The following is a 9,824-nucleotide window of genomic DNA, read 5'->3' on the forward strand; positions in this document are numbered from 1 at the left end:
GGGGGGCTCGCCTCCTCGCCTCCCCCGACGCCCGTCGTCGCGGGCCGACAGAACGGCGCGCCCGGGCGGCACGACCGCACGGCGCCCACGCACCGCGAACCCGACCCCACGACCCCCCCACCGCCTCCTTCCCGCCGGGGGGGGCGGAAGGAGCGGAGAGGGAACACGGGCAAACCAGGGCATCCGTCTGTCTCTCCACGGGGACCAGACGTCAACGAGCGTGAGCGAGGAGAGGGCAGAGCCCCACCCCTCCCTCCCAGCCAGCGGGCGGCGGCGAGGAGGAGACGGGGAGCCAACGAGGGGGAGCGAGGGCGGCGAGGCGGATCCCGGGTCGCCGCACACCAGAACGACCGGGCAGGCCCGACCGGCCCGAGAGCACACACGAGGGTGGGCGCGGAGCGGGCGCGGGAAGGGAGGGAGGCGCGGACCTCGATCCGGGAGACCGAGGCCACCGACCAGCGAACGCCGGCAGCGACCGGGAAGACCGACACCGGCGGGCCAAGCCGGCCGCCGACGCGACCCAACCGCCACCATCCAGGACGGCGGCGCGGGCACACGGGCGCAAGCAGGCCACCGCGCGGTGACGAGCGGAGAGAGGAAAGAGCACGGAGAGGGCAGGGGAACCCGTGGCCGGGGGGGGGAAGGGTACCGCACCGCACCCAAGCGCGGGGGCACCGCATCACCGACACCCCGCCTGCCGGCCCGGCGGGCACGGGAGCGGCGGCGCGCACACACGGACGGGGAGGAGCGCCAGGCCCCTTTCTCCGCCCGGAGGCGGCGCGCCGACGTCCACGGTCCAGCCGGCCAGCCGGCCGGGTCGCGTGTGGCGCACACCCGAGCGGCCGGAAAGCCAGGGGCGACGCACACGACGCAACGCACGCCACACGGCCACGGGGGGGTCTTCTCTCCAACCTCCCTCAGAAGCCGGCCCGAATTCACTCGCTCGCACGGACGCGGGGGCCGAGCGCACAGCGACCCGCGCCGCCGCGGACCGGCGGTGCCGGCAGGGGGTCGGGGGTCCGCGGCGACGACCCGTCGGCGACAAGTCACCGGCCAACGGCGGCGGCCGGAGGCGGCGGCAGGGACCCCGGGAGGCGGGCGACACCAAACCCAACGCACGCGAGCACGCTCACACGCGGACACCGCCGGCACAGAGCGGACAGGGCCAGGCACGGGAACCGGGGTCGCGCCGGGCACGCGGCGGCGACACGCCGAGAGAGCACAACACCCCGGATCCGGGACAGGGGCGGGGACGAAGCCACACGGCTCGAGACGGAGGAGACGATGCGATGCGGGCAAGCCTACGCACGGCAAAGCGGGAGGGAGGCGCGGGAACCCGGGACAACATCGCGCAGGCACGCGAGGCGGCACCCAGCGGGAGGAGGCACGTCGTGACGCCGGCTTCGGGCCCCTCGGACGGCCAACTCCCGAGCGAGGGACGCACGCGGGAATCTCACCACCATCGCCCCCGTGGCGTACCGGCGGTCCCGCTGGCAGGAACCCTCGTCGTGAGCAAAACCGATCCGGGAAGACCCTTCAAAAGCCACCGCCGCCGCGACGACGTGCCTCCCCCACACCGGGGGAGCAGCCTCACGAGCTGAGCGCCGTCCCCCCCCCCAAGAGAACACCAACACAACGCCCGACTCGACCGTCCGCCGGTGGCCGGCCACCAGGCCAAACCGGCGAGGATCGCGGAAGGCTGATGCGGGTGAGGAGGGCACGCCGGAAGCACAACAAGAAGAGCAGCGGGAGGGTCACCGGGTCGGGTCACCGGGGCGAGAGGCGAGTGAGCGAGCGGCCACCCCCTCACACGGGCGGGTGGCGCAGCCGCAGACCAACGGGGAGGTGGGACCTTTCCGGGCACAGCCGGCACGCCAGGTAAACGAACGCGGGATCTCACCACCCCCAACTCCGGGGCGGTCCCGCGCAACGCCTGGGACACCGAGCCGGCCGACCAGCGGACCGGAAACCCCCACCGCGGCAGCGGCGGGCCCCCCCAAAAGAGGCCCGAGAGGGAAAAGGCAGCTCTCACACACACCTCAAAGACCCCGTGAACGCCCGCGGAGCCGCCCGCGCCAGCAGGGCCCCACCGCCTCCATCCACACCACACCGCCGGGCACAGCACCCATCATCGACCGCCTCTTTTTCGGCCGCGTGAGCAAGGGCCCACACACACCGGGATCCTCGGCTCCGGGGGGCCAGAACCCCCCCGAGCGGCGCACCACCACGGGCACGGCGGCCCCGGAACACCGCGGGGCCCAGCGCCCGCACGGCGCCGTCGTCGCCAACGGGCGGCGGCCCACACAGACGCTCGGGAGCAGCGTCGCCAGGGGCCGGAGGGGGAGGGGGACGGGACCCCCAAAAACCCCACGGCAACCCAAGCACGAGGCCGGGAAGCCACACACCACACGCCCTCGCATCGCGACCCGGCACGGGCTCCAGGCTCCGCCACTCGACACACCGCACGCGAGGCAGGGGCGGGGACGGATCGGGAACGTCCTCCACTCACCACACCAGACGACGGCCCGGGAGAGGTCCCGCGGGACCCTCCCCCAGCTCGGAGGGGGGAGGCGCGGGCACGCAGTTTACCGACGCGGGCAGCCACTAGCGCTCAAAAGCGGGGCAGGGAGCGGCAGGGCCGCGGGAGCCCATCGGGGGCGGGCCCCCGCCAACCCAGCAGCGCACGCCGCTTCCCGAACGAGGATCGCTAGAGAACCTCTCCTCACTCTGAGGGTGGCCCGCACCCAACCCCGACGGGAACCCCGCCGGGAACCAGCACACATCAGAGGCGTCCATCCTTCCCACCACGGGGGGCAGGGAGGGGTGGGGCACAGGGGGGGGTCTGCGGCAGCAGCAACACCAACCCTGGTCGGTCGGCCTTGCCGTGCGGGGCCAGAGCAAAGTCGCGCACACGGGCGGGAAGCCCGCACGGGCCCCGCTCGCCTCCCACTGCAACATCTCAGGTCCCCCGGTGCGATGAAAGCCAGGTGACACGGCAGGGAAGACAAGCCAGGACCAGGGCCGGCAGCTCATGCGGGGAAGCCACCGCCCAGCGCAACAAGGGAAGAGCGCTCCTCTGGGGAACCGCCTCGACCCCCCCCAGCAGAGACGTCAATCTCAACGGTAACTTCTCACTCGCACAAAAGCCCCACGAACCCGAGGACGGCCGGGACACACCACGGGCAGCAGGCTGGCACAAGGCAGCGGACAACGCCAGGATCGGGAACGACACCACCACTCAGCCTCAGGCACCTGAGAGAACCAACCGGGAGCGTTCCGGGAGCACCGCAAGAGGGCAGAGCGCGAGGCGCGGTTTTTCACACCACACAGCACGGGCAAGCACGGAGCACCGACCCTCCCTCTCCGCGGAGAGAGCCGACCCCCGTGCCGATAACGAGTCACGGGAAGAGAGGAGCAAGATCAGGGCGCCCCCCTCCTCCAGCGTGTACAAGTCCCCGACCTCACGGCGAGGGCAGGGAGAGCGCAGCCGGGCCCGGTTGCCGCACCCCCGCTTCCCCGCACACCACCGGCGCCGGCACGGTGGGACGGGTGAGGGCAGGGGCCCACGGGCAGAACGAGAAGAGCGGTCCCATTCGCCATGAATGTCCGTCCCTCGCCTGGCGCAGCTTAGGCCCGGGCCCGAAGGAGATCGCAACGTCACCACATCAATCACACCGAGGGGGTGGGAGAAGGCAGCCACGCGGCACTCGGGAGGCGGTGGCCCAGGGAAGCTCGGCTCCTGAGAGGGCCAACAGCCTGGGGATAAAAGCGTAGCCAGGACAGAAACCCTTCCGTGAGTAAGGAGCGAGGTAAAAAGAAAAAGAAAAAAAAAAAAATGAAAAAAATACCACGGGGCTTAAGCGTCCCTGGCACTCGGGATAACCAGGACACCTCTGCCGGGCACAGGACCGAAGAAGCTAGAAAGGGAGGAAAAAAAAAGAAAAAAAAAAAAAAGAAAAAGAAAAAAAGCCACGGACAGCGCTCGGGAGGTAGCGCAGCTCAGCGGCCGACCAGGCCCGCCATCGGGAAGCGGCAGGTCGGGGGAGTTGGAGCTAGGGGCGATAGGAGGAAGGAAAAAAAAAAAAGTCACGGAGGTCGGGCGAGCCCAACGGCAGAACGGGGATGCCGCACACGCAAGAGTCCGGACTCGGCGGCCGGCGGCCCCCCCCCCCCTTTTTCCTCCTCAAGCCGGCCACGGCGAGGGAAGCACACCGTGCGGGCCCTACCTATGCACACCCCAGGCAACCAACCACTCTCCTCCTCAGCGTGCCGAGGCAAGGGCCAGAATCTGGCACCGGGAGCGGGGGAGAGATCAAGGACGACGGGACTCACTCAGCCGCCAACCACCACCACACCCACGAGCCACCACAGGGACACAGGGCCTGCCCAGGGCAGCGGGAGCCCAGGGTGTGAGGGGAAGGACAGGGGGACCCGGACCGGGAAGAGACGGGAAAGGCCCAGCACACAGCATCCGAGAGAGCCCCCAGAGACCCGCTGACAGCCACCGGGACACAGCATGCCAGCACCCTCCTGCAGGTACAAAATCCTCACGTCACCACGCCAAAACCAGGTCGTCAGGCAGGGGCGACAACTCGCTGGCGACAGGGACCTCTCGGAAACCACATCAGGGACACCTGTCCCCAACACGTCCCCAACAGAGCCCAGACACGGAACTCTCAGGGACAGCTGGTCGACCACATAAGGCGAAGACAGACGAAGAGCCAGGGCGGGAGCGGGGTCAAGGGACGCTCCCGCCCCACTACCTCGCAGGCACACACCCCGGGTGTGCACGGGCTCACCGCACGGGCGGTACGGGGAGCCTTCCCCCGGCAGACGCGAGGCACCCACTCCGAGAGGCACCCAACCACCACACCCACACCGCGCGGGGTCGGTGGTGAGCGCCCTGCCGCCAGCACGCACACACCCGGGACTCCCGGGCTCGGGTCCCCGACTCCCGAGGTGCTCCCTCCGCCTCGAGTTTTCCCCTACGCAGGGCCCACCGGGCAAGTCCCCGCAGATGGTAGGTAGGTCCCGGCCCCGAGGCTCGCCTCGGCCGTGCCCGCGGCTCCTCCCGCCGGAGAGGTCTGTCCTCCGGCCTCCGGGGCCGTGGAGGAGGCCGTGGAGGGAGGCCACACGGGGCCGGCGACCCAGGCCCTCGCTCCCGGCACGCGCCAAGCGCTCACTCGGAGGTGACTCCGACGACCATCCTATGTCGGGGATGGGGGGGGCGTAGGTCCCGGCCCCGAGGCTCGCCTCGGCCGTGCCCACGGCTCCTCCCGCCGGAGAGGTCTGTCCTCCGGCCTCCGGGGCCGTGGAGGAGGCCGTGGAGGGAGGCCACACGGGGCCGGCGACCCAGGCCCTCGCGCCCGGCACGCGCCAAGCGCTCACTCGGAGGTGACTCCGGGGAGGGGGGGGGGGTCCGAGTCCGGGCCGGGACCGGCCCCACCACCTATCGGCTCACCCGGGGACCCTCTCCCCCGACTCCCGAGACGTCCCTCGTACTCTCCTTTTTTCGCCCTCAAAGACCAGAGTCCAGGGAGGGGAGGAGGACAAGGCGTCGGGCCCAGACAGAACTACTGGTCGACCCGACAAAGCTGCCACCCCCCGCACAGACCGGGCACCGAAGAGAGAGCGGCGACGCACGGCCCCACCCCGCGCTCGCCTGCGGGCGCAAAGTCCGACAGAACAGCCGCCCCGGCGCCACAGCGACACCACGGCGACAGTCGCGCCCGGCACCCGGCAGAGGCCGGGCCTCCGCCCGGCTCGCTGCCGCCAGACCTCCTCCTCCTCCACTCGCTCGCTCGGCTGAGAACGAGGGGACTGTCATATCAAAGCGGACGCCAGGGGGGAGCACGACAACCGCCTTCCAACGACCGACTCCACCGAGCCGCCGTACCCCGGATCGGCGCGCGCCGGCCGGCTCTGAGCTCCGGAGACACAGAACACGGAAACAAATCGCCTCACTCACCACCGCCACGCACCGAGTGGCACAACCTAGGTCAGGACCTGCAGCCGGGTCCTCTCTGCGACCTCACGAACGACACCAGAGCCACCAGAGACCTAGACCGAGATCGAGCCGCCGCCGCCGCCGCCGCCGCCGCCGCCGCCGCCGCCGCCGCCGCCGCCGCCAGCGACCAAAGTGAAACCAGGAACCAGGACGAGATTCGCCCGAACGGAGCGGCCCGAACCCGAGAACCGGGAAGCTGGGATCGGTCCCAAGCAGGAAGGGGCGGCAAAGACGGCAGGCCCGCACCACGAGAGAAAACGAACCGGCCACCCGCACGACCTCCGCCGCCCGTGGCAAGACCCCCACCCCCGCCCAACATGGCCAGAAAAGGGCAAGTGAGCGCTCGTCCCACCGTCTGCCTGCCCGTCTTTTTTTTTGGGGGGGGGGGGGGAGTGGGGGGGGGGTTGTTTGTACGTTTTGTTTTCTTTTTCCCCCAGATGGAAACCAGAAAGAGGAAAAAAAAAAAAAAAAAAACTCCCAAAGATGGGTCGGCTCCAGCAAGAGACGAGCCGTCGGGAGGCACCCCGCTCACTTGTGAAAGTCCGCTCCTCGCCCGCCCCACCAACACACTCCCTCCCCCCGCCCCCACCCGCCAACCCCTCACAGGCAGGGAAAGGGCAGGGGGAAGGCCAGAGAGAGGTTTCTTCTAACACACAGAGAGTAGCTACGTCACGCACACAGGTCTGGAAAACCACGGTGACCGTGCATGGGAAGCATGAGTCCACTCACCCATCACCGATGACAGGAAAGCCAAACGAGAGCCGCTGCTGGCTGGGTGGGGAAGGAAGGGGGAGGTGGCACCCGTGTGACGCTTATCCCCAGGGCACCGCACCGGACCGGAACGACCTTCTCACCGGTTCGTACTCTAGCCTGTCCAGACAGCTAGCCTTTTCTAATAGGCTCTGCCACTCTCTCTCTGGAGCAGGATTCGGGGCATGAGGCGATGAATCTAAACCCTACACACAGGTGTCGGAGGGTAGAGGCATCATCACTCACATGCCTGTGGTGGAGGACCTGGACCCGAGCGTGGCGGTGCACAGTGTGTGTGTGTGTGTGTGTGTGTGTGTGTGTGTGTGTGTGTGTGTGTGTGTGCGGGGCTGGGGGGAGGGCAGGTAGGGAACCCTAGGAGGAAACACAGGGAGAGACGAGGGGCCCCGGCCCAAACAGAGTGGAGGCGTCAGTCAGAGGGGGCGATCCTATCGCCCGGGGGTGAAGCATGGTTAGAACCCACAGGCCCGGCGGGCGTACTTCTCTTTGGAGTTCGCACTGGGAACATACGCAGGCACAAGTGCCCCAGGCACACACATCGCATCACAGACGGGTAGAGAGGCAGAGCCAGGGGTTCAGGCATGGCAACACTCTATTCCGTCAACACACCACACACACACACACACACACTCACACACACACACACACACACAACACGTTACGGTGTGTGTACAATATCCACAAGGTAAAAGTTTATTCATCCATTCCCCCAAAGAATAAGAATAAGATTATGTCAGACAGAGGGAAGTAGATCGACGGACTAGGAGCGCGAGGGGCGGGGGGGGGGGGGGGGGGGAGGGGGTTGCCCGGCGGCGGGAGGAAGAACCTAGAACAGGTGATGCCAGGGGAAGACAGACCGGCGGAAAGAAAGACAGACAGACAGTCCGGACCGACCGACCGACCCAACGGCACGGCACGTGTTTTCCCTCCTATGTGGATGCTAGACCTAAACTATAACTGGACATGGTAAGCTACACAGCACTCCGGGCAAACAGAGTGTGTGTGTGTGTCCCCCGTGTGGGTGACACACATAACGTCCTTTTGTCAGAAGGTGTAACTTCTCTGAGCATTTAAGATATTGCAGAGAAGACATAAGACGTGATATCCCTAAGTGGCACGACTGTGAACGTATTATCACAACCGGACGTGTTAGGATTAAAGCTGGAATTAGGAGGACAGAAACGTACCTGTCATTATTACAAGTATATTTGGTTTAGGATCTTTCAAAACACATTGATGTATCCCTTCTGGACACCATGGTCTAGGACCACACCAGTAAATAGCCACTTCAAAGCCAGGATCATCGGTTGGATACGTTTCAATTGGTTTATATTGCATCCTCCAATATTTTTTTCTTCTTTTAATTCTATCTTCTCACTAAAGATCCAGTGGCATAAAGCTACTTTTGTTCTATTCATGTTCCATAACTGAAGTGATCTGATTTGTTTTGCAGCTTTCTCAGCTTTAATTCACTGAGGCCTATTTAGTCACACATGATGAGAGGTCCAGATACATCTTTGGGGCCCACGGATGGCTTTTTGTAAAGTCCATTTGGGGAAATAGCAATATAATCTACCGGTGTTCTAAAATTTAACAGATTATCTCTATGGGACCGATAGAAATACCCAGATGTGCCCTGTCAACAGCCAGTTATTTTAACTTACTTAAGGGAAATCAAGTGAATAAAAGTCTATATAGTTCAAGAAAATTTTATTCTGATACCTATATAAAAAGTTTACCTGAGTGGGTGAGGACATTTGCATGAAATTTCACCTAGGGCAGCACTTGATATTTATAACTCTCCCTGAACTATTGCATTGCCTGTTTTCCATTTTCTTGGCACTCCCTTGAGAAATGTTCCCGTCTCAATCTTTCACCCACTGCAGCCGTGGGACCTTTTTCATAATACTGACGTAAAGACATTTGTGTTACTGTATATAAATTACAACCGTAAATAAACTGGTACAGTGTTTGCTCATAAGACGTAATATCCAAACGAATTCCGTGTCCAGAAAATAACGAAAAGAAACACCCCCTGCGGGCCCCCCTCCCCCTCCGCTCGGCCCTCCCTTCAAGAAAATTTCCTTGTTTGCTGTGGTTTCATTTTGTTTTGTTGTAAATAAAGCCGCAGAAGAGAGGCCGGCGATACCTCATCGCGACTCTCGCGAGAGTCTGCGAGGACTCTCGCGAGAGTCGCCAGCCTCCGCCATCAGCCCCGAATCACTCCCTGGTCACTCCACACGGTGTCCAGTAGGTGGCACCCCGAAAACAAGGAAAAACAACGTCAGGCCCAAGATCGATCCCGACCGAACCGACACTTTAGGAAGGTCTTGTGAGGAAGGAACACCTCCCCCTCACCCGCGCGCGCGCAACACACACACACACACACACACACACACACACACACGCACGCACACACACACACACAGACACACACACACACACACACACACACACACACACACACACACACACACACACACACACACACACGCCCCCAGCATCCCCGCCCACACAGGTCATGAATGGCAAAACCCCTATCGCACAGAGAGACAGGACAGACAAAGCACACCGGGTGTGGAGAGAGACCGCAAATGAAAAACAAAAACCAAAACCAAAAAACATTTTCCTGGCTTGACCAATGAATGGGCCTGGGCTGGGCATTCTGTCCTCTGGGATCTACAGTCAATCCATGGCGGGTCTCGCCTCTCTCCTCATCACTGTAATCCTATCTGATATTTGCCAGAGCCGAACGTGCAGTGGGGACACTTTGGTTCATCGATCTAAACTAGGGGGCCGGGGGGGGGGGGGGGGGGGGGGGAGGGTGGCGGGCGCGGAGGGGAAGCCTAGGAAGTCTGTTGCTATAGTTGGTGGCGGCGGCGGCGGCGGGCGGGGCGGCGGCGGGTGGTGGCAGTGCAAAGTGTGTGGGGGGGGAGGGGAAGAGGTTAGATCACATGCTGCCATGCGTGCCTGTGTCTGTGTGGTAGGAAACAGCAGCAAAGATCAAGGGGTGCAGGGTGTGTGTGTGCACGCCCCAATCCTGGGACTT

This window comes from Dipodomys spectabilis, unplaced genomic scaffold (genome assembly GCF_019054845.1).
Source record: "Dipodomys spectabilis isolate Male_0828 unplaced genomic scaffold, ASM1905484v1 ptg000905l, whole genome shotgun sequence".
NCBI classification, from domain to species: domain Eukaryota; kingdom Metazoa; phylum Chordata; class Mammalia; order Rodentia; family Heteromyidae; genus Dipodomys; species Dipodomys spectabilis.